This window comes from Spea bombifrons, chromosome 8 (assembly GCF_027358695.1).
Source record: "Spea bombifrons isolate aSpeBom1 chromosome 8, aSpeBom1.2.pri, whole genome shotgun sequence".
Lineage (NCBI taxonomy): Eukaryota > Metazoa > Chordata > Amphibia > Anura > Pelobatidae > Spea > Spea bombifrons.
In genome coordinates this window covers 41,620,840-41,645,282 of record NC_071094.1, presented here as the reverse complement: position 1 = coordinate 41,645,282, position 24,443 = coordinate 41,620,840, and the positions used below count along the sequence as shown (strand labels likewise).

The window sequence follows — 24,443 nt, the reverse complement described above, 5'->3', positions numbered from 1 at the left end:
CTGTCTTGCAGCAAATAGCACAGGCACACTTCATGCTTTCCTTCACTGGTCTGTGCCGTGCCAAACTACACATACAGGAGGCCGGGGGGGGGTGGGAATCCTTTCCCCATGTGTTTCTCGCTCACCGTGAACGCGTTAACCTTTTACTTGAACCTTCTCACCTTCTCTGTCCTGTCCCAGGCCTTAGTAAAGGCAATCCAAGAAAACGCCCTCTGCAGCAGGAGGAGCAGCCGCCGCCGCCGCCGCCTCACGCTACGCCCGATGCCCACAGCAAGTAACGCCGCGGACCATTCTAATTGCGTGCTGTCGAAATGCATCGGCGTACCCGTTTCGGCCTTTGCACACAAAGCCAAAGGAGCTTGTCTGCTACCTGGTCCAGGGAGAGGTGGGGCCTGCATCTCCCCCTTGCGCACCTCGCCAGGCCGTGCCTCGCAAAACGCACCGCGCTCTAGCCTCCCAACACTTGGGAAGGGCTTGGCCTGCTCTTGTTACCGATGCTCTCTGTCTGGCAGTTCTGCTGGACTGCTGTATGCTAGCCTCCCAGCTGGGTGCGAAATACAAGGAGACTGCTGCTATGAAAGAGTTGTGAGGAGAAAAAAATAAAAGAAAATAAAATGAATAACTGACCACAGTGTCTTAAAAATACTCCTGGTGTGACGAGGAAGAGGGCACGTCACAGAAGAAGAGGAGTAAAATGACAGGCTCCTTCGCCTACGGCCATACCACCCTGAATACGCCCGATCTCGTCTGATCTCGGAAGCTAAGCAGGGTTGGGCCTGGTTAGTACTTGGATGGGAGACCGCCTGGGAATACCAGGTGTTGTAGGCTTTTGCTTTTCTCTCTTTTTTTTTTCCCCGTACCCCACCACCAACAGAGGGCGACAGAGTCACCAGAAGCTAACAAAACTCTAAGGCCCTTTCTTTCTAGCACCCCTTTTCACTCCTTCTTGCTTCAGCTGGCCTCCCACAGCAACTTGACGCCCTCAAGCCTCACTCCGCTCGTACCTCTTGCACACTCTGCACCAAAAAACAGCACTTTCGCAAAGCTGTCTTGCAGCAAATAGCACAGGCACGCTTCATGCTTTCCTTCACTGGTCTGTGCCGTGCCAAACTACACATACAGGAGGCCGGGGGGGGTGGGAATCCTTTCCCCATGTGTTTCTCGCTCACCGTGAACGCGTTAACCTTTTACTTGAACCTTCTCACCTTCTCTGTCCTGTCCCAGGCCTTAGTAAAGGCAATCCAAAAAAACGCCCTCTGCAGCAGGAGGAGCAGCCGCCGCCGCCGCCGCCTCACGCTACGCCCGATGCCCACAGCAAGTAACGCCGCGGACCATTCTAATTGCGTGCTGTCGAAATGCATCGGCGTACCCGTTTCGGCCTTTGCACACAAAGCCAAAGGAGCTTGTCTGCTACCTGGTCCAGGGAGAGGTGGGGCCTGCATCTCCCCCTTGCGCACCTCGCCAGGCCGTGCCTCGCAAAACGCACCGCGCTCTAGCCTCCCAACACTTGGGAAGGGCTTGGCCTGCTCTTGTTACCGATGCTCTCTGTCTGGCAGTTCTGCTGGACTGCTGTATGCTAGCCTCCCAGCTGGGTGCGAAATACAAGGAGACTGCTGCTATGAAAGAGTTGTGAGGAGAAAAAAATAAAAGAAAATAAAATGAATAACTGACCACAGTGTCTTAAAAATACTCCTGGTGTGACGAGGAAGAGGGCACGTCACAGAAGAAGAGGAGTAAAATGACAGGCTCCTTCGCCTACGGCCATACCACCCTGAATACGCCCGATCTCGTCTGATCTCGGAAGCTAAGCAGGGTTGGGCCTGGTTAGTACTTGGATGGGAGACCGCCTGGGAATACCAGGTGTTGTAGGCTTTTGCTTTTCTCTCTTTTTTTTTTTCCCGTACCCCACCACCAACAGAGGGCGACAGAGTCACCAGAAGCTAACAAAACTCTAAGGCCCTTTCTTTCTAGCACCCCTTTTCACTCCTTCTTGCTTCAGCTGGCCTCCCACAGCAACTTGACGCCCTCAAGCCTCACTCCGCTCGTACCTCTTGCACACTCTGCACCAAAAAACAGCACTTTCGCAAAGCTGTCTTGCAGCAAATAGCACAGGCACGCTTCATGCTTTCCTTCACTGGTCTGTGCCGTGCCAAACTACACATACAGGAGGCCGGGGGGGGTGGGAATCCTTTCCCCATGTGTTTCTCGCTCACCGTGAACGCGTTAACCTTTTACTTGAACCTTCTCACCTTCTCTGTCCTGTCCCAGGCCTTAGTAAAGGCAATCCAAAAAAACGCCCTCTGCAGCAGGAGGAGCAGCAGCCGCCGCCGCCTCACGCTACGCCCGATGCCCACAGCAAGTAACGCCGCGGACCATTCTAATTGCGTGCTGTCGAAATGCATCGGCGTACCCGTTTCGGCCTTTGCACACAAAGCCAAAGGAGCTTGTCTGCTACCTGGTCCAGGGAGAGGTGGGGCCTGCATCTCCCCCTTGCGCACCTCGCCAGGCCGTGCCTCGCAAAACGCACCGTGCTCTAGCCTCCCAACACTTGGGAAGGGCTTGGCCTGCTCTTGTTACCGATGCTCTCTGTCTGGCAGTTCTGCTGGACTGCTGTATGCTAGCCTCCCAGCTGGGTGCGAAATACAAGGAGACTGCTGCTATGAAAGAGTTGTGAGGAGAAAAAAATAAAAGAAAATAAAATGAATAACTGACCACAGTGTCTTAAAAATACTCCTGGTGTGACGAGGAAGAGGGCACGTCACAGAAGAAGAGGAGTAAAATGACAGGCTCCTTCGCCTACGGCCATACCACCCTGAATACGCCCGATCTCGTCTGATCTCGGAAGCTAAGCAGGGTTGGGCCTGGTTAGTACTTGGATGGGAGACCGCCTGGGAATACCAGGTGTTGTAGGCTTTTGCTTTTCTCTCTTTTTTTTTTTCCCGTACCCCACCACCAACAGAGGGCGACAGAGTCACCAGAAGCTAACAAAACTCACTCCGCTCGTACCTCTTGCACACTCTGCACCAAAAAACAGCACTTTCGCAAAGCTGTCTTGCAGCAAATAGCACAGGCACGCTTCATGCTTTCCTTCACTGGTCTGTGCCGTGCCAAACTACACATACAGGAGCCGGGGGGGGTGGGAATCCTTTCCCCATGTGTTTCTCGCTCACCGTGAACGCGTTAACCTTTTACTTGAACCTTCTCACCTTCTCTGTCCTGTCCCAGGCCTTAGTAAAGGCAATCCAAAAAAACGCCCTCTGCAGCAGGAGGAGCAGCAGCCGCCGCCGCCTCACGCTACGCCCGATGCCCACAGCAAGTAACGCCGCGGACCATTCTAATTGCGTGCTGTCGAAATGCATCGGCGTACCCGTTTCGGCCTTTGCACACAAAGCCAAAGGAGCTTGTCTGCTACCTGGTCCAGGGAGAGGTGGGGCCTGCATCTCCCCCTTGCGCACCTCGCCAGGCCGTGCCTCGCAAAACGCACCGTGCTCTAGCCTCCCAACACTTGGGAAGGGCTTGGCCTGCTCTTGTTACCGATGCTCTCTGTCTGGCAGTTCTGCTGGACTGCTGTATGCTAGCCTCCCAGCTGGGTGCGAAATACAAGGAGACTGCTGCTATGAAAGAGTTGTGAGGAGAAAAAAATAAAAGAAAATAAAATGAATAACTGACCACAGTGTCTTAAAAATACTCCTGGTGTGACGAGGAAGAGGGCACGTCACAGAAGAAGAGGAGTAAAATGACAGGCTCCTTCGCCTACGGCCATACCACCCTGAATACGCCCGATCTCGGAAGCTAAGCAGGGTTGGGCCTGGTTAGTACTTGGATGGGAGACCGCCTGGGAATACCAGGTGTTGTAGGCTTTTGCTTTTCTCTCTTTTTTTTTTTCCCGTACCCCACCACCAACAGAGGGCGACAGAGTCACCAGAAGCTAACAAAACTCTAAGGCCCTTTCTTTCTAGCACCCCTTTTCACTCCTTCTTGCTTCAGCTGGCCTCCCACAGCAACTTGACGCCCTCAAGCCTCACTCCGCTCGTACCTCTTGCACACTCTGCACCAAAAAACAGCACTTTCGCAAAGCTGTCTTGCAGCAAATACCACAGGCACGCTTCATGCTTTCCTTCACTGGTCTGTGCCGTGCCAAACTACACATACAAGAGGCCGGGGTGGTGGGAATCCTTTCCCCATGTGTTTCTTGCTCACCGTGAACGCGTTAACCCTTTACTTGAACCTTCTCACCTTCTCTGTCCTGTCCCAGGCCTTAGTAAAGGCAATCCAAAAAAACGCCCTCTGCAGCAGGAGGAGCAGCCGCCGCCGCCGCCGCCTCACGCTACGCCCGATGCCCACAGCAAGTAACGCCGCGGACCATTCTAATTGCGTGCTGTCGAAATGCATCGGCGTACCCGTTTCGGCCTTTGCACACAAAGCCAAAGGAGCTTGTCTGCTACCTGGTCCAGGGAGAGGTGGGGCCTGCATCTCCCCCTTGCGCACCTCGCCAGGCCGTGCCTCGCAAAACGCACCGCGCTCTAGCCTCCCAACACTTGGGAAGGGCTTGGCCTGCTCTTGTTACCGATGCTCTCTGTCTGGCAGTTCTGCTGGACTGCTGTATGCTAGCCTCCCAGCTGGGTGCGAAATACAAGGAGACTGCTGCTATGAAAGAGTTGTGAGGAGAAAAAAATAAAAGAAAATAAAATGAATAACTGACCACAGTGTCTTAAAAATACTCCTGGTGTGACGAGGAAGAGGGCACGTCACAGAAGAAGAGGAGTAAAATGACAGGCTCCTTCGCCTACGGCCATACCACCCTGAATACGCCCGATCTCGTCTGATCTCGGAAGCTAAGCAGGGTTGGGCCTGGTTAGTACTTGGATGGGAGACCGCCTGGGAATACCAGGTGTTGTAGGCTTTTGCTTTTCTCTCTTTTTTTTTTTCCCGTACCCCACCACCAACAGAGGGCGACAGAGTCACCAGAAGCTAACAAAACTCTAAGGCCCTTTCTTTCTAGCACCCCTTTTCACTCCTTCTTGCTTCAGCTGGCCTCCCACAGCAACTTGACGCCCTCAAGCCTCACTCCGCTCGTACCTCTTGCACACTCTGCACCAAAAAACAGCACTTTCGCAAAGCTGTCTTGCAGCAAATAGCACAGGCACGCTTCATGCTTTCCTTCACTGGTCTGTGCCGTGCCAAACTACACATACAGGAGGCCGGGGGGGGTGGGAATCCTTTCCCCATGTGTTTCTCGCTCACCGTGAACGCGTTAACCTTTTACTTGAACCTTCTCACCTTCTCTGTCCTGTCCCAGGCCTTAGTAAAGGCAATCCAAAAAAACGCCCTCTGCAGCAGGAGGAGCAGCAGCCGCCGCCGCCTCACGCTACGCCCGATGCCCACAGCAAGTAACGCCGCGGACCATTCTAATTGCGTGCTGTCGAAATGCATCGGCGTACCCGTTTCGGCCTTTGCACACAAAGCCAAAGGAGCTTGTCTGCTACCTGGTCCAGGGAGAGGTGGGGCCTGCATCTCCCCCTTGCGCACCTCGCCAGGCCGTGCCTCGCAAAACGCACCGTGCTCTAGCCTCCCAACACTTGGGAAGGGCTTGGCCTGCTCTTGTTACCGATGCTCTCTGTCTGGCAGTTCTGCTGGACTGCTGTATGCTAGCCTCCCAGCTGGGTGCGAAATACAAGGAGACTGCTGCTATGAAAGAGTTGTGAGGAGAAAAAAATAAAAGAAAATAAAATGAATAACTGACCACAGTGTCTTAAAAATACTCCTGGTGTGACGAGGAAGAGGGCACGTCACAGAAGAAGAGGAGTAAAATGACAGGCTCCTTCGCCTACGGCCATACCACCCTGAATACGCCCGATCTCGTCTGATCTCGGAAGCTAAGCAGGGTTGGGCCTGGTTAGTACTTGGATGGGAGACCGCCTGGGAATACCAGGTGTTGTAGGCTTTTGCTTTTCTCTCTTTTTTTTTTTCCCGTACCCCACCACCAACAGAGGGCGACAGAGTCACCAGAAGCTAACAAAACTCACTCCGCTCGTACCTCTTGCACACTCTGCACCAAAAAACAGCACTTTCGCAAAGCTGTCTTGCAGCAAATAGCACAGGCACGCTTCATGCTTTCCTTCACTGGTCTGTGCCGTGCCAAACTACACATACAGGAGGCCGGGGGGGGTGGGAATCCTTTCCCCATGTGTTTCTCGCTCACCGTGAACGCGTTAACCTTTTACTTGAACCTTCTCACCTTCTCTGTCCTGTCCCAGGCCTTAGTAAAGGCAATCCAAAAAAACGCCCTCTGCAGCAGGAGGAGCAGCAGCCGCCGCCGCCTCACGCTACGCCCGATGCCCACAGCAAGTAACGCCGCGGACCATTCTAATTGCGTGCTGTCGAAATGCATCGGCGTACCCGTTTCGGCCTTTGCACACAAAGCCAAAGGAGCTTGTCTGCTACCTGGTCCAGGGAGAGGTGGGGCCTGCATCTCCCCCTTGCGCACCTCGCCAGGCCGTGCCTCGCAAAACGCACCGTGCTCTAGCCTCCCAACACTTGGGAAGGGCTTGGCCTGCTCTTGTTACCGATGCTCTCTGTCTGGCAGTTCTGCTGGACTGCTGTATGCTAGCCTCCCAGCTGGGTGCGAAATACAAGGAGACTGCTGCTATGAAAGAGTTGTGAGGAGAAAAAAATAAAAGAAAATAAAATGAATAACTGACCACAGTGTCTTAAAAATACTCCTGGTGTGACGAGGAAGAGGGCACGTCACAGAAGAAGAGGAGTAAAATGACAGGCTCCTTCGCCTACGGCCATACCACCCTGAATACGCCCGATCTCGGAAGCTAAGCAGGGTTGGGCCTGGTTAGTACTTGGATGGGAGACCGCCTGGGAATACCAGGTGTTGTAGGCTTTTGCTTTTCTCTCTTTTTTTTTTTCCCGTACCCCACCACCAACAGAGGGCGACAGAGTCACCAGAAGCTAACAAAACTCTAAGGCCCTTTCTTTCTAGCACCCCTTTTCACTCCTTCTTGCTTCAGCTGGCCTCCCACAGCAACTTGACGCCCTCAAGCCTCACTCCGCTCGTACCTCTTGCACACTCTGCACCAAAAAACAGCACTTTCGCAAAGCTGTCTTGCAGCAAATACCACAGGCACGCTTCATGCTTTCCTTCACTGGTCTGTGCCGTGCCAAACTACACATACAAGAGGCCGGGGGGGTGGGAATCCTTTCCCCATGTGTTTCTTGCTCACCGTGAACGCGTTAACCCTTTACTTGAACCTTCTCACCTTCTCTGTCCTGTCCCAGGCCTTAGTAAAGGCAATCCAAAAAAACGCCCTCTGCAGCAGGAGGAGCAGCCGCCGCCGCCGCCGCCTCACGCTACGCCCGATGCCCACAGCAAGTAACGCCGCGGACCATTCTAATTGCGTGCTGTCGAAATGCATCGGCGTACCCGTTTCAGCCTTTGCACACAAAGCCAAAGGAGCTTGTCTGCTACCTGGTCCAGGGAGAGGTGGGGCCTGCATCTCCCCCTTGCGCACCTCGCCAGGCCGTGCCTCGCAAAACGCACCGCGCTCTAGCCTCCCAACACTTGGGAAGGGCTTGGCCTGCTCTTGTTACCGATGCTCTCTGTCTGGCAGTTCTGCTGGACTGCTGTATGCTAGCCTCCCAGCTGGGTGCGAAATACAAGGAGACTGCTGCTATGAAAGAGTTGTGAGGAGAAAAAAATAAAAGAAAATAAAATGAATAACTGACCACAGTGTCTTAAAAATACTCCTGGTGTGACGAGGAAGAGGGCACGTCACAGAAGAAGAGGAGTAAAATGACAGGCTCCTTCGCCTACGGCCATACCACCCTGAATACGCCCGATCTCGTCTGATCTCGGAAGCTAAGCAGGGTTGGGCCTGGTTAGTACTTGGATGGGAGACCGCCTGGGAATACCAGGTGTTGTAGGCTTTTGCTTTTCTCTCTTTTTTTTTTTCCCGTACCCCACCACCAACAGAGGGCGACAGAGTCACCAGAAGCTAACAAAACTCTAAGGCCCTTTCTTTCTAGCACCCCTTTTCACTCCTTCTTGCTTCAGCTGGCCTCCCACAGCAACTTGACGCCCTCAAGCCTCACTCCGCTCGTACCTCTTGCACACTCTGCACCAAAAAACAGCACTTTCGCAAAGCTGTCTTGCAGCAAATAGCACAGGCACACTTCATGCTTTCCTTCACTGGTCTGTGCCGTGCCAAACTACACATACAGGAGGCCGGGGGGGGTGGGAATCCTTTCCCCATGTGTTTCTCGCTCACCGTGAACGCGTTAACCTTTTACTTGAACCTTCTCACCTTCTCTGTCCTGTCCCAGGCCTTAGTAAAGGCAATCCAAAAAAACGCCCTCTGCAGCAGGAGGAGCAGCCGCCGCCGCCGCCGCCGCCTCACGCTACGCCCGATGCCCACAGCAAGTAACGCCGCGGACCATTCTAATTGCGTGCTGTCGAAATGCATCGGCGTACCCGTTTCGGCCTTTGCACACAAAGCCAAAGGAGCTTGTTTGCTACCTGGTCCAGGGAGAGGTGGGGCCTGCATCTCCCCCTTGCGCACCTCGCCAGGCCGTGCCTCGCAAAACGCACCGCGCTCTAGCCTCCCAACACTTGGGAAGGGCTTGGCCTGCTCTTGTTACCGATGCTCTCTGTCTGGCAGTTCTGCTGGACTGCTGTATGCTAGCCTCCCAGCTGGGTGCGAAATACAAGGAGACTGCTGCTATGAAAGAGTTGTGAGGAGAAAAAAATAAAAGAAAATAAAATGAATAACTGACCACAGTGTCTTAAAAATACTCCTGGTGTGACGAGGAAGAGGGCACGTCACAGAAGAAGAGGAGTAAAATGACAGGCTCCTTCGCCTACGGCCATACCACCCTGAATACGCCCGATCTCGTCTGATCTCGGAAGCTAAGCAGGGTTGGGCCTGGTTAGTACTTGGATGGGAGACCGCCTGGGAATACCAGGTGTTGTAGGCTTTTGCTTTTCTCTCTTTTTTTTTTTCCCGTACCCCACCACCAACAGAGGGCGACAGAGTCACCAGAAGCTAACAAAACTCTAAGGCCCTTTCTTTCTAGCACCCCTTTTCACTCCTTCTTGCTTCAGCTGGCCTCCCACAGCAACTTGACGCCCTCAAGCCTCACTCCGCTCGTACCTCTTGCACACTCTGCACCAAAAAACAGCACTTTCGCAAAGCTGTCTTGCAGCAAATAGCACAGGCACGCTTCATGCTTTCCTTCACTGGTCTGTGCCGTGCCAAACTACACATACAGGAGGCCGGGGGGGGGTGGGAATCCTTTCCCCATGTGTTTCTCGCTCACCGTGAACGCGTTAACCTTTTACTTGAACCTTCTCACCTTCTCTGTCCTGTCCCAGGCCTTAGTAAAGGCAATCCAAAAAAACGCCCTCTGCAGCAGGAGGAGCAGCCGCCGCCGCCGCCGCCTCACGCTACGCCCGATGCCCACAGCAAGTAACGCCGCGGACCATTCTAATTGCGTGCTGTCGAAATGCATCGGCGTACCCGTTTCGGCCTTTGCACACAAAGCCAAAGGAGCTTGTCTGCTACCTGGTCCAGGGAGAGGTGGGGCCTGCATCTCCCCCTTGCGCACCTCGCCAGGCCGTGCCTCGCAAAACGCACCGCGCTCTAGCCTCCCAACACTTGGGAAGGGCTTGGCCTGCTCTTGTTACCGATGCTCTCTGTCTGGCAGTTCTGCTGGACTGCTGTATGCTAGCCTCCCAGCTGGGTGCGAAATACAAGGAGACTGCTGCTATGAAAGAGTTGTGAGGAGAAAAAAATAAAAGAAAATAAAATGAATAACTGACCACAGTGTCTTAAAAATACTCCTGGTGTGACGAGGAAGAGGGCACGTCACAGAAGAAGAGGAGTAAAATGACAGGCTCCTTCGCCTACGGCCATACCACCCTGAATACGCCCGATCTCGTCTGATCTCGGAAGCTAAGCAGGGTTGGGCCTGGTTAGTACTTGGATGGGAGACCGCCTGGGAATACCAGGTGTTGTAGGCTTTTGCTTTTCTCTCTTTTTTTTTTTCCCGTACCCCACCACCAACAGAGGGCGACAGAGTCACCAGAAGCTAACAAAACTCTAAGGCCCTTTCTTTCTAGCACCCCTTTTCACTCCTTCTTGCTTCAGCTGGCCTCCCACAGCAACTTGACGCCCTCAAGCCTCACTCCGCTCGTACCTCTTGCACACTCTGCACCAAAAAACAGCACTTTCGCAAAGCTGTCTTGCAGCAAATAGCACAGGCACGCTTCATGCTTTCCTTCACTGGTCTGTGCCGTGCCAAACTACACATACAGGAGGCCGGGGGGGGTGGGAATCCTTTCCCCATGTGTTTCTCGCTCACCGTGAACGCGTTAACCTTTTACTTGAACCTTCTCACCTTCTCTGTCCTGTCCCAGGCCTTAGTAAAGGCAATCCAAAAAAACGCCCTCTGCAGCAGGAGGAGCAGCCGCCGCCGCCGCCGCCTCACGCTACGCCCGATGCCCACAGCAAGTAACGCCGCGGACCATTCTAATTGCGTGCTGTCGAAATGCATCGGCGTACCCGTTTCGGCCTTTGCACACAAAGCCAAAGGAGCTTGTCTGCTACCTGGTCCAGGGAGAGGTGGGGCCTGCATCTCCCCCTTGCGCACCTCGCCAGGCCGTGCCTCGCAAAACGCACCGCGCTCTAGCCTCCCAACACTTGGGAAGGGCTTGGCCTGCTCTTGTTACCGATGCTCTCTGTCTGGCAGTTCTGCTGGACTGCTGTATGCTAGCCTCCCAGCTGGGTGCGAAATACAAGGAGACTGCTGCTATGAAAGAGTTGTGAGGAGAAAAAAATAAACGAAAATAAAATGAATAACTGACCACAGTGTCTTAAAAATACTCCTGGTGTGACGAGGAAGAGGGCACGTCACAGAAGAAGAGGAGTAAAATGACAGGCTCCTTCGCCTACGGCCATACCACCCTGAATACGCCCGATCTCGTCTGATCTCGGAAGCTAAGCAGGGTTGGGCCTGGTTAGTACTTGGATGGGAGACCGCCTGGGAATACCAGGTGTTGTAGGCTTTTGCTTTTCTCTCTTTTTTTTTTCCCGTACCCCACCACCAACAGAGGGCGACAGAGTCACCAGAAGCTAACAAAACTCTAAGGCCCTTTCTTTCTAGCACCCCTTTTCACTCCTTCTTGCTTCAGCTGGCCTCCCACAGCAACTTGACGCCCTCAAGCCTCACTCCGCTCGTACCTCTTGCACACTCTGCACCAAAAAACAGCACTTTCGCAAAGCTGTCTTGCAGCAAATAGCACAGGCACACTTCATGCTTTCCTTCACTGGTCTGTGCCGTGCCAAACTACACATACAGGAGGCCGGGGGGGGGTGGGAATCCTTTCCCCATGTGTTTCTCGCTCACCGTGAACGCGTTAACCTTTTACTTGAACCTTCTCACCTTCTCTGTCCTGTCCCAGGCCTTAGTAAAGGCAATCCAAAAAAACGCCCTCTGCAGCAGGAGGAGCAGCCGCCGCCGCCGCCGCCTCACGCTACGCCCGATGCCCACAGCAAGTAACGCCGCGGACCATTCTAATTGCGTGCTGTCGAAATGCATCGGCGTACCCGTTTCGGCCTTTGCACACAAAGCCAAAGGAGCTTGTCTGCTACCTGGTCCAGGGAGAGGTGGGGCCTGCATCTCCCCCTTGCGCACCTCGCCAGGCCGTGCCTCGCAAAACGCACCGCGCTCTAGCCTCCCAACACTTGGGAAGGGCTTGGCCTGCTCTTGTTACCGATGCTCTCTGTCTGGCAGTTCTGCTGGACTGCTGTATGCTAGCCTCCCAGCTGGGTGCGAAATACAAGGAGACTGCTGCTATGAAAGAGTTGTGAGGAGAAAAAAATAAAATAAAATAAAATGAATAACTGACCACAGTGTCTTAAAAATACTCCTGGTGTGACGAGGAAGAGGGCACGTCACAGAAGAAGAGGAGTAAAATGACAGGCTCCTTCGCCTACGGCCATACCACCCTGAATACGCCCGATCTCGTCTGATCTCGGAAGCTAAGCAGGGTTGGGCCTGGTTAGTACTTGGATGGGAGACCGCCTGGGAATACCAGGTGTTGTAGGCTTTTGCTTTTCTCTCTTTTTTTTTTTTCCCGTACCCCACCACCAACAGAGGGCGACAGAGTCACCAGAAGCTAACAAAACTCTAAGGCCCTTTCTTTCTAGCACCCCTTTTCACTCCTTCTTGCTTCAGCTGGCCTCCCACAGCAACTTGACGCCCTCAAGCCTCACTCCGCTCGTACCTCTTGCACACTCTGCACCAAAAAACAGCACTTTCGCAAAGCTGTCTTGCAGCAAATAGCACAGGCACGCTTCATGCTTTCCTTCACTGGTCTGTGCCGTGCCAAACTACACATACAGGAGGCCGGGGGGGGGTGGGAATCCTTTCCCCATGTGTTTCTCGCTCACCGTGAACGCGTTAACCTTTTACTTGAACCTTCTCACCTTCTCTGTCCTGTCCCAGGCCTTAGTAAAGGCAATCCAAAAAAACGCCCTCTGCAGCAGGAGGAGCAGCCGCCGCCGCCGCCGCCTCACGCTACGCCCGATGCCCACAGCAAGTAACGCCGCGGACCATTCTAATTGCGTGCTGTCGAAATGCATCGGCGTACCCGTTTCGGCCTTTGCACACAAAGCCAAAGGAGCTTGTCTGCTACCTGGTCCAGGGAGAGGTGGGGCCTGCATCTCCCCCTTGCGCACCTCGCCAGGCCGTGCCTCGCAAAACGCACCGCGCTCTAGCCTCCCAACACTTGGGAAGGGCTTGGCCTGCTCTTGTTACCGATGCTCTCTGTCTGGCAGTTCTGCTGGACTGCTGTATGCTAGCCTCCCAGCTGGGTGCGAAATACAAGGAGACTGCTGCTATGAAAGAGTTGTGAGGAGAAAAAAATAAAAGAAAATAAAATGAATAACTGACCACAGTGTCTTAAAAATACTCCTGGTGTGACGAGGAAGAGGGCACGTCACAGAAGAAGAGGAGTAAAATGACAGGCTCCTTCGCCTACGGCCATACCACCCTGAATACGCCTGATCTCGTCTGATCTCAGAAGCTAAGCAGGGTTGGGCCTGGTTAGTACTTGGATGGGAGACCGCCTGGGAATACCAGGTGTTGTAGGCTTTTGCTTTTCTCTCTTTTTTTTTTTCCCGTACCCCACCACCAACAGAGGGCGACAGAGTCACCAGAAGCTAACAAAACTCTAAGGCCCTTTCTTTCTAGCACCCCTTTTCACTCCTTCTTGCTTCAGCTGGCCTCCCACAGCAACTTGACGCCCTCAAGCCTCACTCCGCTCGTACCTCTTGCACACTCTGCACCAAAAAACAGCACTTTCGCAAAGCTGTCTTGCAGCAAATAGCACAGGCACGCTTCATGCTTTCCTTCACTGGTCTGTGCCGTGCCAAACTACACATACAGGAGGCCGGGGGGGGTGGGAATCCTTTCCCCATGTGTTTCTCGCTCACCGTGAACGCGTTAACCTTTTACTTGAACCTTCTCACCTTCTCTGTCCTGTCCCAGGCCTTAGTAAAGGCAATCCAAAAAAACGCCCTCTGCAGCAGGAGGAGCAGCCGCCGCCGCCGCCGCCTCACGCTACGCCCGATGCCCACAGCAAGTAACGCCGCGGACCATTCTAATTGCGTGCTGTCGAAATGCATCGGCGTACCCGTTTCGGCCTTTGCACACAAAGCCAAAGGAGCTTGTCTGCTACCTGGTCCAGGGAGAGGTGGGGCCTGCATCTCCCCCTTGCGCACCTCGCCAGGCCGTGCCTCGCAAAACGCACCGCGCTCTAGCCTCCCAACACTTGGGAAGGGCTTGGCCTGCTCTTGTTACCGATGCTCTCTGTCTGGCAGTTCTGCTGGACTGCTGTATGCTAGCCTCCCAGCTGGGTGCGAAATACAAGGAGACTGCTGCTATGAAAGAGTTGTGAGGAGAAAAAAATAAAATAAAATAAAATGAATAACTGACCACAGTGTCTTAAAAATACTCCTGGTGTGACGAGGAAGAGGGCACGTCACAGAAGAAGAGGAGTAAAATGACAGGCTCCTTCGCCTACGGCCATACCACCCTGAATACGCCCGATCTCGTCTGATCTCGGAAGCTAAGCAGGGTTGGGCCTGGTTAGTACTTGGATGGGAGACCGCCTGGGAATACCAGGTGTTGTAGGCTTTTGCTTTTCTCTCTTTTTTTTTTTCCCGTACCCCACCACCAACAGAGGGCGACAGAGTCACCAGAAGCTAACAAAACTCTAAGGCCCTTTCTTTCTAGCACCCCTTTTCACTCCTTCTTGCTTCAGCTGGCCTCCCACAGCAACTTGACGCCCTCAAGCCTCACTCCGCTCGTACCTCTTGCACACTCTGCACCAAAAAACAGCACTTTCGCAAAGCTGTCTTGCAGCAAATACCACAGGCACGCTTCATGCTTTCCTTCACTGGTCTGTGCCGTGCCAAACTACACATACAAGAGGCCGGGGGGGTGGGAATCCTTTCCCCATGTGTTTCTCGCTCACCGTGAACGCGTTAACCCTTTACTTGAACCTTCTCACCTTCTCTGTCCTGTCCCAGGCCTTAGTAAAGGCAATCCAAAAAAACGCCCTCTGCAGCAGGAGGAGCAGCCGCCGCCGCCGCCGCCTCACGCTACGCCCGATGCCCACAGCAAGTAACGCCGCGGACCATTCTAATTGCGTGCTGTCGAAATGCATCGGCGTACCCGTTTCGGCCTTTGCACACAAAGCCAAAGGAGCTTGTCTGCTACCTGGTCCAGGGAGAGGTGGGGCCTGCATCTCCCCCTTGCGCACCTCGCCAGGCCGTGCCTCGCAAAACGCACCGCGCTCTAGCCTCCCAACACTTGGGAAGGGCTTGGCCTGCTCTTGTTACCGATGCTCTCTGTCTGGCAGTTCTGCTGGACTGCTGTATGCTAGCCTCCCAGCTGGGTGCGAAATACAAGGAGACTGCTGCTATGAAAGAGTTGTGAGGAGAAAAAAATAAAAGAAAATAAAATGAATAACTGACCACAGTGTCTTAAAAATACTCCTGGTGTGACGAGGAAGAGGGCACGTCACAGAAGAAGAGGAGTAAAATGACAGGCTCCTTCGCCTACGGCCATACCACCCTGAATACGCCCGATCTCGTCTGATCTCGGAAGCTAAGCAGGGTTGGGCCTGGTTAGTACTTGGATGGGAGACCGCCTGGGAATACCAGGTGTTGTAGGCTTTTGCTTTTCTCTCTTTTTTTTTTTCCCGTACCCCACCACCAACAGAGGGCGACAGAGTCACCAGAAGCTAACAAAACTCTAAGGCCCTTTCTTTCTAGCACCCCTTTTCACTCCTTCTTGCTTCAGCTGGCCTCCCACAGCAACTTGACGCCCTCAAGCCTCACTCCGCTCGTACCTCTTGCACACTCTGCACCAAAAAACAGCACTTTCGCAAAGCTGTCTTGCAGCAAATAGCACAGGCACACTTCATGCTTTCCTTCACTGGTCTGTGCCGTGCCAAACTACACATACAGGAGGCCGGGGGGGGTGGGAATCCTTTCCCCATGTGTTTCTCGCTCACCGTGAACGCGTTAACCTTTTACTTGAACCTTCTCACCTTCTCTGTCCTGTCCCAGGCCTTAGTAAAGGCAATCCAAAAAAACGCCCTCTGCAGCAGGAGGAGCAGCCGCCGCCGCCGCCGCCGCCTCACGCTACGCCTGATGCCCACAGCAAGTAACGCCGCGGACCATTCTAATTGCGTGCTGTCGAAATGCATCGGCGTACCCGTTTCGGCCTTTGCACACAAAGCCAAAGGAGCTTGTCTGCTACCTGGTCCAGGGAGAGGTGGGGCCTGCATCTCCCCCTTGCGCACCTCGCCAGGCCGTGCCTCGCAAAACGCACCGCGCTCTAGCCTCCCAACACTTGGGAAGGGCTTGGCCTGCTCTTGTTACCGATGCTCTCTGTCTGGCAGTTCTGCTGGACTGCTGTATGCTAGCCTCCCAGCTGGGTGCGAAATACAAGGAGACTGCTGCTATGAAAGAGTTGTGAGGAGAAAAAAATAAAAGAAAATAAAATGAATAACTGACCACAGTGTCTTAAAAATACTCCTGGTGTGACGAGGAAGAGGGCACGTCACAGAAGAAGAGGAGTAAAATGACAGGCTCCTTCGCCTACGGCCATACCACCCTGAATACGCCCGATCTCGTCTGATCTCGGAAGCTAAGCAGGGTTGGGCCTGGTTAGTACTTGGATGGGAGACCGCCTGGGAATACCAGGTGTTGTAGGCTTTTGCTTTTCTCTCTTTTTTTTTTTCCCGTACCCCACCACCAACAGAGGGCGACAGAGTCACCAGAAGCTAACAAAACTCTAAGGCCCTTTCTTTCTAGCACCCCTTTTCACTCCTTCTTGCTTCAGCTGGCCTCCCACAGCAACTTGACGCCCTCAAGCCTCACTCCGCTCGTACCTCTTGCACACTCTGCACCAAAAAACAGCACTTTCGCAAAGCTGTCTTGCAGCAAATAGCACAGGCACGCTTCATGCTTTCCTTCACTGGTCTGTGCCGTGCCAAACTACACATACAGGAGGCCGGGGGGGGTGGGAATCCTTTCCCCATGTGTTTCTCGCTCACCGTGAACGCGTTAACCTTTTACTTGAACCTTCTCACCTTCTCTGTCCTGTCCCAGGCCTTAGTAAAGGCAATCCAAAAAAACGCCCTCTGCAGCAGGAGGAGCAGCCGCCGCCGCCGCCGCCTCACGCTACGCCCGATGCCCACAGCAAGTAACGCCGCGGACCATTCTAATTGCGTGCTGTCGAAATGCATCGGCGTACCCGTTTCGGCCTTTGCACACAAAGCCAAAGGAGCTTGTCTGCTACCTGGTCCAGGGAGAGGTGGGGCCTGCATCTCCCCCTTGCGCACCTCGCCAGGCCGTGCCTCGCAAAACGCACCGCGCTCTAGCCTCCCAACACTTGGGAAGGGCTTGGCCTGCTCTTGTTACCGATGCTCTCTGTCTGGCAGTTCTGCTGGACTGCTGTATGCTAGCCTCCCAGCTGGGTGCGAAATACAAGGAGACTGCTGCTATGAAAGAGTTGTGAGGAGAAAAAAATAAAAGAAAATAAAATGAATAACTGACCACAGTGTCTTAAAAATACTCCTGGTGTGACGAGGAAGAGGGCACGTCACAGAAGAAGAGGAGTAAAATGACAGGCTCCTTCGCCTACGGCCATACCACTCTGAATACGCCCGATCTCGTCTGATCTCGGAAGCTAAGCAGGGTTGGGCCTGGTTAGTACTTGGATGGGAGACCGCCTGGGAATACCAGGTGTTGTAGGCTTTTGCTTTTCTCTCTTTTTTTTTTTCCCGTACCCCACCACCAACAGAGGGCGACAGAGTCACCAGAAGCTAACAAAACTCTAAGGCCCTTTCTTTCTAGCACCCCTTTTCACTCCTTCTTGCTTCAGCTGGCCTCCCACAGCAACTTGACGCCCTCAAGCCTCACTCCGCTCGTACCTCTTGCACACTCTGCACCAAAAAACAGCACTTTCGCAAAGCTGTCTTGCAGCAAATAGCACAGGCACGCTTCATGCTTTCCTTCACTGGTCTGTGCCGTGCCAAACTACACATACAGGAGGCCGGGGGGGGTGGGAATCCTTTCCCCATGTGTTTCTCGCTCACCGTGAACGCGTTAACCTTTTACTTGAACCTTCTCACCTTCTCTGTCCTGTCCCAGGCCTTAGTAAAGGCAATCCAAAAAAACGCCCTCTGCAGCAGGAGGAGCAGCCGCCGCCGCCGCCTCACGCTACGCCCGATGCCCACAGCAAGTAACGACGCGGACCATTCTAATTGCGTGCTGTCGAAATGCATCGGCGTACCCGTTTCGGCCTTTGCACACAAAGCCAAAGGAGCTTGTCTGCTACCTGGTCCAGGGAGAGGTGGGGCCTGCATCTCCCCCTTGCGCACCTCGCCAGGCCGTGCCTCGCAAAACGCACCGCGCTCTAGCCTCCCAACACTTGGGAAGGGCTTGGCCTGCTCTTGTTACCGATGCTCTCTGTCTGGCAGTTCTGCTGGACTGCTGTATGCTAGCCTCCCAGCTGGGTGCGAAATACAAGGAGACTGCTGCTATGAAAGAGTTGTGAGGAGAAAAAAATAAACGAAAATAAAATGAATAACTGACCACAGTGTCTTAAAAATACTCCTGGTGTGACGAGGAAGAGGGCACGTCACAGAAGAAGAGGAGTAAAATGACAGGCTCCTTCGCCTACGGCCATACCACCCTGAATACGCCCGATCTCGTCTGATCTCGGAAGCTAAGCAGGGTTGGGCCTGGTTAGTACTTGGATGGGAGACCGCCTGGGAATACCAGGTGTTGTAGGCTTTTGCTTTTCTCTCTTTTTTTTTTTCCCGTACCCCACCACCAACAGAGGGCGACAGAGTCACCAGAAGCTAACAAAACTCTAAGGCCCTTTCTTTCTAGCACCCCTTTTCACTCCTTCTTGCTTCAGCTGGCCTCCCACAGCAACTTGACGCCCTCAAGCCTCACTCCGCTCGTACCTCTTGCACACTCTGCACCAAAAAACAGCACTTTCGCAAAGCTGTCTTGCAGCAAATAGCACAGGCACACTTCATGCTTTCCTTCACTGGTCTGTGCCGTGCCAAACTACACATACAGGAGGCCGGGGGGGGGGGTGGGAATCCTTTCCCCATGTGTTTCTCGCTCACCGTGAACGCGTTAACCTTTTACTTGAACCTTCTCACCTTCTCTGTCCTGTCCCAGGCCTTAGTAAAGGCAATCCAAAAAAACGCCCTCTGCAGCAGGAGGAGCAGCCGCCGCCGCCGCCGCCTCACGCTACGCCCGATGCCCACAGCAAGTAACGCCGCGGACCATTCTAATTGCGTGCTGTCGAAATGCATCGGCGTACCCGTTTCGGCCTTTGCACACAAAGCCAAAGGAGCTTGTCTGCTACCTGGTCCAGGGAGAGGTGGGGCCTGCATCTCCCCCTTGCGCACCTCGCCAGGCCGTGCCTCGCAAAACGCACCGCGCTCTAGCCTCCCAACACTTGGGAAGGGCTTGGCCTGCTCTTGTTACCGATGCTCTCTGTCTGGCAGTTCTGCTGGACTGCTGTATGCTAGCCTCCCAGCTGGGTGCGAAATACAAGGAGACTGCTGCTATGAAAGAGTTGTGAGGAGAAAAAAATAAAAGAAAATAAAATGAATAACTGACCACAGTGTCTTAAAAATACTCCTGGTGTGACGAGGAAGAGGGCACGTCACAGAAGAAGAGGAGTAAAATGACAGGCTCCTTCGCCTACGGCCATACCACCCTGAATACGCCCGATCTCGTCTGATCTCGGAAGCTAAGCAGGGTTGGGCCTGGTTAGTACTTGGATGGGAGACCGCCTGGGAATACCAGGTGTTGTAGGCTTTTGCTTTTCTCTCTTTTTTTTTTTTCCCGTACCCCACCACCAACAGAGGGCGACAGAGTCACCAGAAGCTAACAAAACTCTAAGGCCCTTTCTTTCTAGCACCCCTTTTCACTCCTTCTTGCTTCAGCTGGCCTCCCACAGCAACTTGACGCCCTCAAGCCTCACTCCGCTCGTACCTCTTGCACACTCTGCACCAAAAAACAGCACTTTCGCAAAGCTGTCTTGCAGCAAATAGCACAGGCACGCTTCATGCTTTCCTTCACTGGTCTGTGCCGTGCCAAACTACACATACAGGAGGCCGGGGGGGGTGGGAATCCTTTCCCCATGTGTTTCTCGCTCACCGTGAACGCGTTAACCTTTTACTTGAACCTTCTCACCTTCTCTGTCCTGTCCCAGGCCTTAGTAAAGGCAATCCAAAAAAACGCCCTCTGCAGCAGGAGGAGCAGCCGCCGCCGCCGCCGCCGCCGCCGCCGCCTCACGCTACGCCCGATGCCCACAGCAAGTAACGCCGCGGACCATTCTAATTGCGTGCTGTCGAAATGCATCGGCGTACCCGTTTCGGCCTTTGCACACAAAGCCAAAGGAGCTTGTCTGCTACCTGGTCCAGGGAGAGGTGGGGCCTGCATCTCCCCCTTGCGCACCTCGCCAGGCCGTGCCTCGCAAAACGCACCGCGCTCTAGCCTCCCAACACTTGGGAAGGGCTTGGCCTGCTCTTGTTACCGATGCTCTCTGTCTGGCAGTTCTGCTGGACTGCTGTATGCTAGCCTCCCAGCTGGGTGCGAAATACAAGGAGACTGCTGCTATGAAAGAGTTGTGAGGAGAAAAAAATAAAAGAAAATAAAATGAATAACTGACCACAGTGTCTTAAAAATACTCCTGGTGTGACGAGGAAGAGGGCACGTCACAGAAGAAGAGGAGTAAAATGACAGGCTCCTTCGCCTACGGCCATACCACCCTGAATACGCCCGATCTCGTCTGATCTCGGAAGCTAAGCAGGGTTGGGCCTGGTTAGTACTTGGATGGGAGACCGCCTGGGAATACCAGGTGTTGTAGGCTTTTGCTTTTCTCTCTTTTTTTTTTTCCCGTACCCCACCACCAACAGAGGGCGACAGAGTCACCAGAAGCTAACAAAACTCTAAGGCCCTTTCTTTCTAGCACCCCTTTTCACTCCTTCTTGCTTCAGCTGGCCTCCCACAGCAACTTGACGCCCTCAAGCCTCACTCCGCTCGTACCTCTTGCACACTCTGCACCAAAAAACAGCACTTTCGCAAAGCTGTCTTGCAGCAAATAGCACAGGCACACTTCATGCTTTCCTTCACTGGTCTGTGCCGTGCCAAACTACACATACAGGAGGCCGGGGGGGGTGGGAATCCTTTCCCCATGTGTTTCTCGCTCACCGTGAACGCGTTAACCTTTTACTTGAACCTTCTCACCTTCTCTGTCCTGTCCCAGGCCTTAGTAAAGGCAATCCAAAAAAACGCCCTCTGCAGCAGGAGGAGCAGCCGCCGCCGCCGCCGCCTCACGCTACGCCCGATGCCCACAGCAAGTAACGCCGCGGACCATTCTAATTGCGTGCTGTCGAAATGCATCGGCGTACCCGTTTCGGCCTTTGCACACAAAGCCAAAGGAGCTTGTCTGCTACCTGGTCCAGGGAGAGGTGGGGCCTGCATCTCCCCCTTGCGCACCTCGCCAGGCCGTGCCTCGCAAAACGCACCGCGCTCTAGCCTCCCAACACTTGGGAAGGGCTTGGCCTGCTCTTGTTACCGATGCTCTCTGTCTGGCAGTTCTGCTGGACTGCTGTATGCTAGCCTCCCAGCTGGGTGCGAAATACAAGGAGACTGCTGCTATGAAAGAGTTGTGAGGAGAAAAAAATAAAAGAAAATAAAATGAATAACTGACCACAGTGTCTTAAAAATACTCCTGGTGTGACGAGGAAGAGGGCACGTCACAGAAGAAGAGGAGTAAAATGACAGGCTCCTTCGCCTACGGCCATACCACCCTGAATACGCCTGATCTCGGAAGCTAAGCAGGGTTGGGCCTGGTTAGTACTTGGATGGGAGACCGCCTGGGAATACCAGGTGTTGTAGGCTTTTGCTTTTCTCTCTTTTTTTTTTTCCCGTACCCCACCACCAACAGAGGGCGACAGAGTCACCAGAAGCTAACAAAACTCTAAGGCCCTTTCTTTCTAGCACCCCTTTTCACTCCTTCTTGCTTCAGCTGGCCTCCCACAGCAACTTGACGCCCTCAAGCCTCACTCCGCTCGTACCTCTTGCACACTCTGCACCAAAAAACAGCACTTTCGCAAAGCTGTCTTGCAGCAAATAGCACAGGCACGCTTCATGCTTTCCTTCACTGGTCTGTGCCGTGCCAAACTACACATACAGGAGGCCGGGGGGGGGGTGGGAATCCTTTCCCCATGTGTTTCTCGCTCACCGTGAACGCGTTAACCTTTTACTTGAACCTTCTCACCTTCTCTGTCCTGTCCCAGGCCTTAGTAAAGGCAATCCAAAAAAACGCCCTCTGCAGCAGGAGGAGCAGCCGCCGCCGCCGCCGCCTCACGCTACGCCCGATGCCCACAGCAAGTAACGCCGCGGACCATTCTAATTGCGTGCTGTCGAAATGCATCGGCGTACCCGTTTCGGCCTTTGCACACAAAGCCAAAGGAGCTTGTCTGCTACCTGGTCCAGGGAGAGGTGGGGCCTGCATCTCCCCCTTGCGCACCTCGCCAGGCCGTGCCTCGCAAAACGCACCGCGCTCTAGCCTCCCAACACTTGGGAAGGGCTTGGCCTGCTCTTGTTACCGATGCTCTCTGTCTGGCAGTTCTGCTGGACTGCTGTATGCTAGCCTCCCAGCTGGGTGCGAAATACAAGGAGACTGCTGCTATGAAAGAGTTGTGAGGAGAAAAAAATAAAAGAAAATAAAATGAATAACTGACCACAGTGTCTTAAAAATACTCCTGGTGTGACGAGGAAGAGGGCACGTCACAGAAGAAGAGGAGTAAAATGACAGGCTCCTTCGCCTACGGCCATACCACCCTGAATACGCCCGATCTCGTCTGATCTCGGAAGCTAAGCAGGGTTGGGCCTGGTTAGTACTTGGATGGGAGACCGCCTGGGAATACCAGGTGTTGTAGGCTTTTGCTTTTCTCTCTTTTTTTTTTTCCCGTACCCCACCACCAACAGAGGGCGACAGAGTCACCAGAAGCTAACAAAACTCTAAGGCCCTTTCTTTCTAGCACCCCTTTTCACTCCTTCTTGCTTCAGCTGGCCTCCCACAGCAACATGACGCCCTCAAGCCTCACTCCGCTCGTACCTCTTGCACACTCTGCACCAAAAAACAGCACTTTCGCAAAGCTGTCTTGCAGCAAATAGCACAGGCACGCTTCATGCTTTCCTTCACTGGTCTGTGCCGTGCCAAACTACACATACAGGAGGCCGGGGGGGGGTGGGAATCCTTTCCCCATGTGTTTCTCGCTCACCGTGAACGCGTTAACCTTTTACTTGAACCTTCTCACCTTCTCTGTCCTGTCCCAGGCCTTAGTAAAGGCAATCCAAAAAAACGCCCTCTGCAGCAGGAGGAGCAGCCGCCGCCGCCGCCTCACGCTACGCCCGATGCCCACAGCAAGTAACGCCGCGGACCATTCTAATTGCGTGCTGTCGAAATGCATCGGCGTACCCGTTTCGGCCTTTGCACACAAAGCCAAAGGAGCTTGTCTGCTACCTGGTCCAGGGAGAGGTGGGGCCTGCATCTCCCCCTTGCGCACCTCGCCAGGCCGTGCCTCGCAAAACGCACCGCGCTCTAGCCTCCCAACACTTGGGAAGGGCTTGGCCTGCTCTTGTTACCGATGCTCTCTGTCTGGCAGTTCTGCTGGACTGCTGTATGCTAGCCTCCCAGCTGGGTGCGAAATACAAGGAGACTGCTGCTATGAAAGAGTTGTGAGGAGAAAAAAATAAAAGAAAATAAAATGAATAACTGACCACAGTGTCTTAAAAATACTCCTGGTGTGACGAGGAAGAGGGCACGTCACAGAAGAAGAGGAGTAAAATGACAGGCTCCTTCGCCTACGGCCATACCACCCTGAATACGCCCGATCTCGTCTGATCTCGGAAGCTAAGCAGGGTTGGGCCTGGTTAGTACTTGGATGGGAGACCGCCTGGGAATACCAGGTGTTGTAGGCTTTTGCTTTTCTCTCTTTTTTTTTTTCCCGTACCCCACCACCAACAGAGGGCGACAGAGTCACCAGAAGCTAACAAAACTCTAAGGCCCTTTCTTTCTAGCACCCCTTTTCACTCCTTCTTGCTTCAGCTGGCCTCCCACAGCAACTTGACGCCCTCAAGCCTCACTCCGCTCGTACCTCTTGCACACTCTGCACCAAAAAACAGCACTTTCGCAAAGCTGTCTTGCAGCAAATACCACAGGCACGCTTCATGCTTTCCTTCACTGGTCTGTGCCGTGCCAAACTACACATACAGGAGGCTGGGGGGTGGGAATCCTTTCCCCATGTGTTTCTTGCTCACCGTGAACGCGTTAACCCTTTACTTGAACCTTCTCACCTTCTCTGTCCTGTCCCAGGCCTTAGTAAAGGCAATCCAAAAAAACGCCCTCTGCAGCAGGAGGAGCAGCCGCCGCCGCCGCCGCCTCACGCTACGCCCGATGCCCACAGCAAGTAACGCCGCGGACCATTCTAATTGCGTGCTGTCGAAATGCATCGGCGTACCCGTTTCGGCCTTTGCACACAAAGCCAAAGGAGCTTGTCTGCTACCTGGTCCAGGGAGAGGTGGGGCCTGCATCTCCCCCTTGCGCACCTCGCCAGGCCGTGCCTCGCAAAACGCACCGCGCTCTAGCCTCCCAACACTTGGGAAGGGCTTGGCCTGCTCTTGTTACCGATGCTCTCTGTCTGGCAGTTCTGCTGGACTGCTGTATGCTAGCCTCCCAGCTGGGTGCGAAATACAAGGAGACTGCTGCTATGAAAGAGTTGTGAGGAGAAAAAAATAAAAGAAAATAAAATGAATAAC

At 53.8% G+C, this 24,443-nt stretch overlaps 20 non-coding genes and 3 pseudogenes across 20 annotated transcripts; all 23 read left to right on the top strand.

Moving 5' to 3' along the window:
* Nucleotides 1–709: 709 nt before the first annotated feature.
* LOC128504194 (5S ribosomal RNA) lies at nt 710–828 on the top strand. Its single transcript, XR_008355426.1, has one exon. It is a non-coding gene; the product is annotated as a 5S ribosomal RNA (ribosomal RNA).
* A 925-nt stretch (nt 829–1,753) lies between these two features.
* On the top strand, nt 1,754–1,872 carry LOC128504193 (5S ribosomal RNA). Its single transcript, XR_008355425.1, has one exon. It is a non-coding gene; the product is annotated as a 5S ribosomal RNA (ribosomal RNA).
* A 922-nt stretch (nt 1,873–2,794) lies between these two features.
* On the top strand, nt 2,795–2,913 carry LOC128504192 (5S ribosomal RNA). The gene has a single exon (XR_008355424.1). It is a non-coding gene; the product is annotated as a 5S ribosomal RNA (ribosomal RNA).
* An 838-nt stretch (nt 2,914–3,751) lies between these two features.
* Nucleotides 3,752–3,860, top strand: LOC128504114 (uncharacterized; annotated as a pseudogene).
* Nucleotides 3,861–4,784: 924 nt separating this feature from the next.
* LOC128504191 (5S ribosomal RNA) lies at nt 4,785–4,903 on the top strand. Its single transcript, XR_008355423.1, has one exon. It is a non-coding gene; the product is annotated as a 5S ribosomal RNA (ribosomal RNA).
* A 922-nt stretch (nt 4,904–5,825) lies between these two features.
* On the top strand, nt 5,826–5,944 carry LOC128504190 (5S ribosomal RNA). Its single transcript, XR_008355422.1, has one exon. It is a non-coding gene; the product is annotated as a 5S ribosomal RNA (ribosomal RNA).
* Nucleotides 5,945–6,783: 839 nt separating this feature from the next.
* Nucleotides 6,784–6,892, top strand: LOC128504113 (uncharacterized; annotated as a pseudogene).
* Nucleotides 6,893–7,816: 924 nt separating this feature from the next.
* On the top strand, nt 7,817–7,935 carry LOC128504189 (5S ribosomal RNA). Its single transcript, XR_008355421.1, has one exon. It is a non-coding gene; the product is annotated as a 5S ribosomal RNA (ribosomal RNA).
* A 928-nt stretch (nt 7,936–8,863) lies between these two features.
* LOC128504188 (5S ribosomal RNA) lies at nt 8,864–8,982 on the top strand. Its single transcript, XR_008355420.1, has one exon. It is a non-coding gene; the product is annotated as a 5S ribosomal RNA (ribosomal RNA).
* A 926-nt stretch (nt 8,983–9,908) lies between these two features.
* Nucleotides 9,909–10,027, top strand: LOC128504186 (5S ribosomal RNA). The gene has a single exon (XR_008355418.1). It is a non-coding gene; the product is annotated as a 5S ribosomal RNA (ribosomal RNA).
* A 925-nt stretch (nt 10,028–10,952) lies between these two features.
* On the top strand, nt 10,953–11,071 carry LOC128504185 (5S ribosomal RNA). Its single transcript, XR_008355417.1, has one exon. It is a non-coding gene; the product is annotated as a 5S ribosomal RNA (ribosomal RNA).
* Nucleotides 11,072–11,996: 925 nt separating this feature from the next.
* On the top strand, nt 11,997–12,115 carry LOC128504184 (5S ribosomal RNA). Its single transcript, XR_008355416.1, has one exon. It is a non-coding gene; the product is annotated as a 5S ribosomal RNA (ribosomal RNA).
* Nucleotides 12,116–13,042: 927 nt separating this feature from the next.
* Nucleotides 13,043–13,161, top strand: LOC128504087 (5S ribosomal RNA). The gene has a single exon (XR_008355354.1). It is a non-coding gene; the product is annotated as a 5S ribosomal RNA (ribosomal RNA).
* Nucleotides 13,162–14,086: 925 nt separating this feature from the next.
* LOC128504183 (5S ribosomal RNA) lies at nt 14,087–14,205 on the top strand. Its single transcript, XR_008355415.1, has one exon. It is a non-coding gene; the product is annotated as a 5S ribosomal RNA (ribosomal RNA).
* Nucleotides 14,206–15,129: 924 nt separating this feature from the next.
* Nucleotides 15,130–15,248, top strand: LOC128504182 (5S ribosomal RNA). The gene has a single exon (XR_008355414.1). It is a non-coding gene; the product is annotated as a 5S ribosomal RNA (ribosomal RNA).
* A 928-nt stretch (nt 15,249–16,176) lies between these two features.
* LOC128504181 (5S ribosomal RNA) lies at nt 16,177–16,295 on the top strand. Its single transcript, XR_008355413.1, has one exon. It is a non-coding gene; the product is annotated as a 5S ribosomal RNA (ribosomal RNA).
* Nucleotides 16,296–17,220: 925 nt separating this feature from the next.
* LOC128504095 (5S ribosomal RNA) lies at nt 17,221–17,339 on the top strand. Its single transcript, XR_008355362.1, has one exon. It is a non-coding gene; the product is annotated as a 5S ribosomal RNA (ribosomal RNA).
* Nucleotides 17,340–18,261: 922 nt separating this feature from the next.
* Nucleotides 18,262–18,380, top strand: LOC128504180 (5S ribosomal RNA). The gene has a single exon (XR_008355412.1). It is a non-coding gene; the product is annotated as a 5S ribosomal RNA (ribosomal RNA).
* A 928-nt stretch (nt 18,381–19,308) lies between these two features.
* On the top strand, nt 19,309–19,427 carry LOC128504179 (5S ribosomal RNA). The gene has a single exon (XR_008355411.1). It is a non-coding gene; the product is annotated as a 5S ribosomal RNA (ribosomal RNA).
* A 938-nt stretch (nt 19,428–20,365) lies between these two features.
* On the top strand, nt 20,366–20,484 carry LOC128504171 (5S ribosomal RNA). The gene has a single exon (XR_008355404.1). It is a non-coding gene; the product is annotated as a 5S ribosomal RNA (ribosomal RNA).
* Nucleotides 20,485–21,409: 925 nt separating this feature from the next.
* LOC128504130 (uncharacterized) lies at nt 21,410–21,518 on the top strand (annotated as a pseudogene).
* Nucleotides 21,519–22,445: 927 nt separating this feature from the next.
* LOC128504161 (5S ribosomal RNA) lies at nt 22,446–22,564 on the top strand. The gene has a single exon (XR_008355394.1). It is a non-coding gene; the product is annotated as a 5S ribosomal RNA (ribosomal RNA).
* Nucleotides 22,565–23,487: 923 nt separating this feature from the next.
* LOC128504148 (5S ribosomal RNA) lies at nt 23,488–23,606 on the top strand. The gene has a single exon (XR_008355382.1). It is a non-coding gene; the product is annotated as a 5S ribosomal RNA (ribosomal RNA).
* The last annotated feature ends 837 nt before the right edge of the window (nt 23,607–24,443 follow it).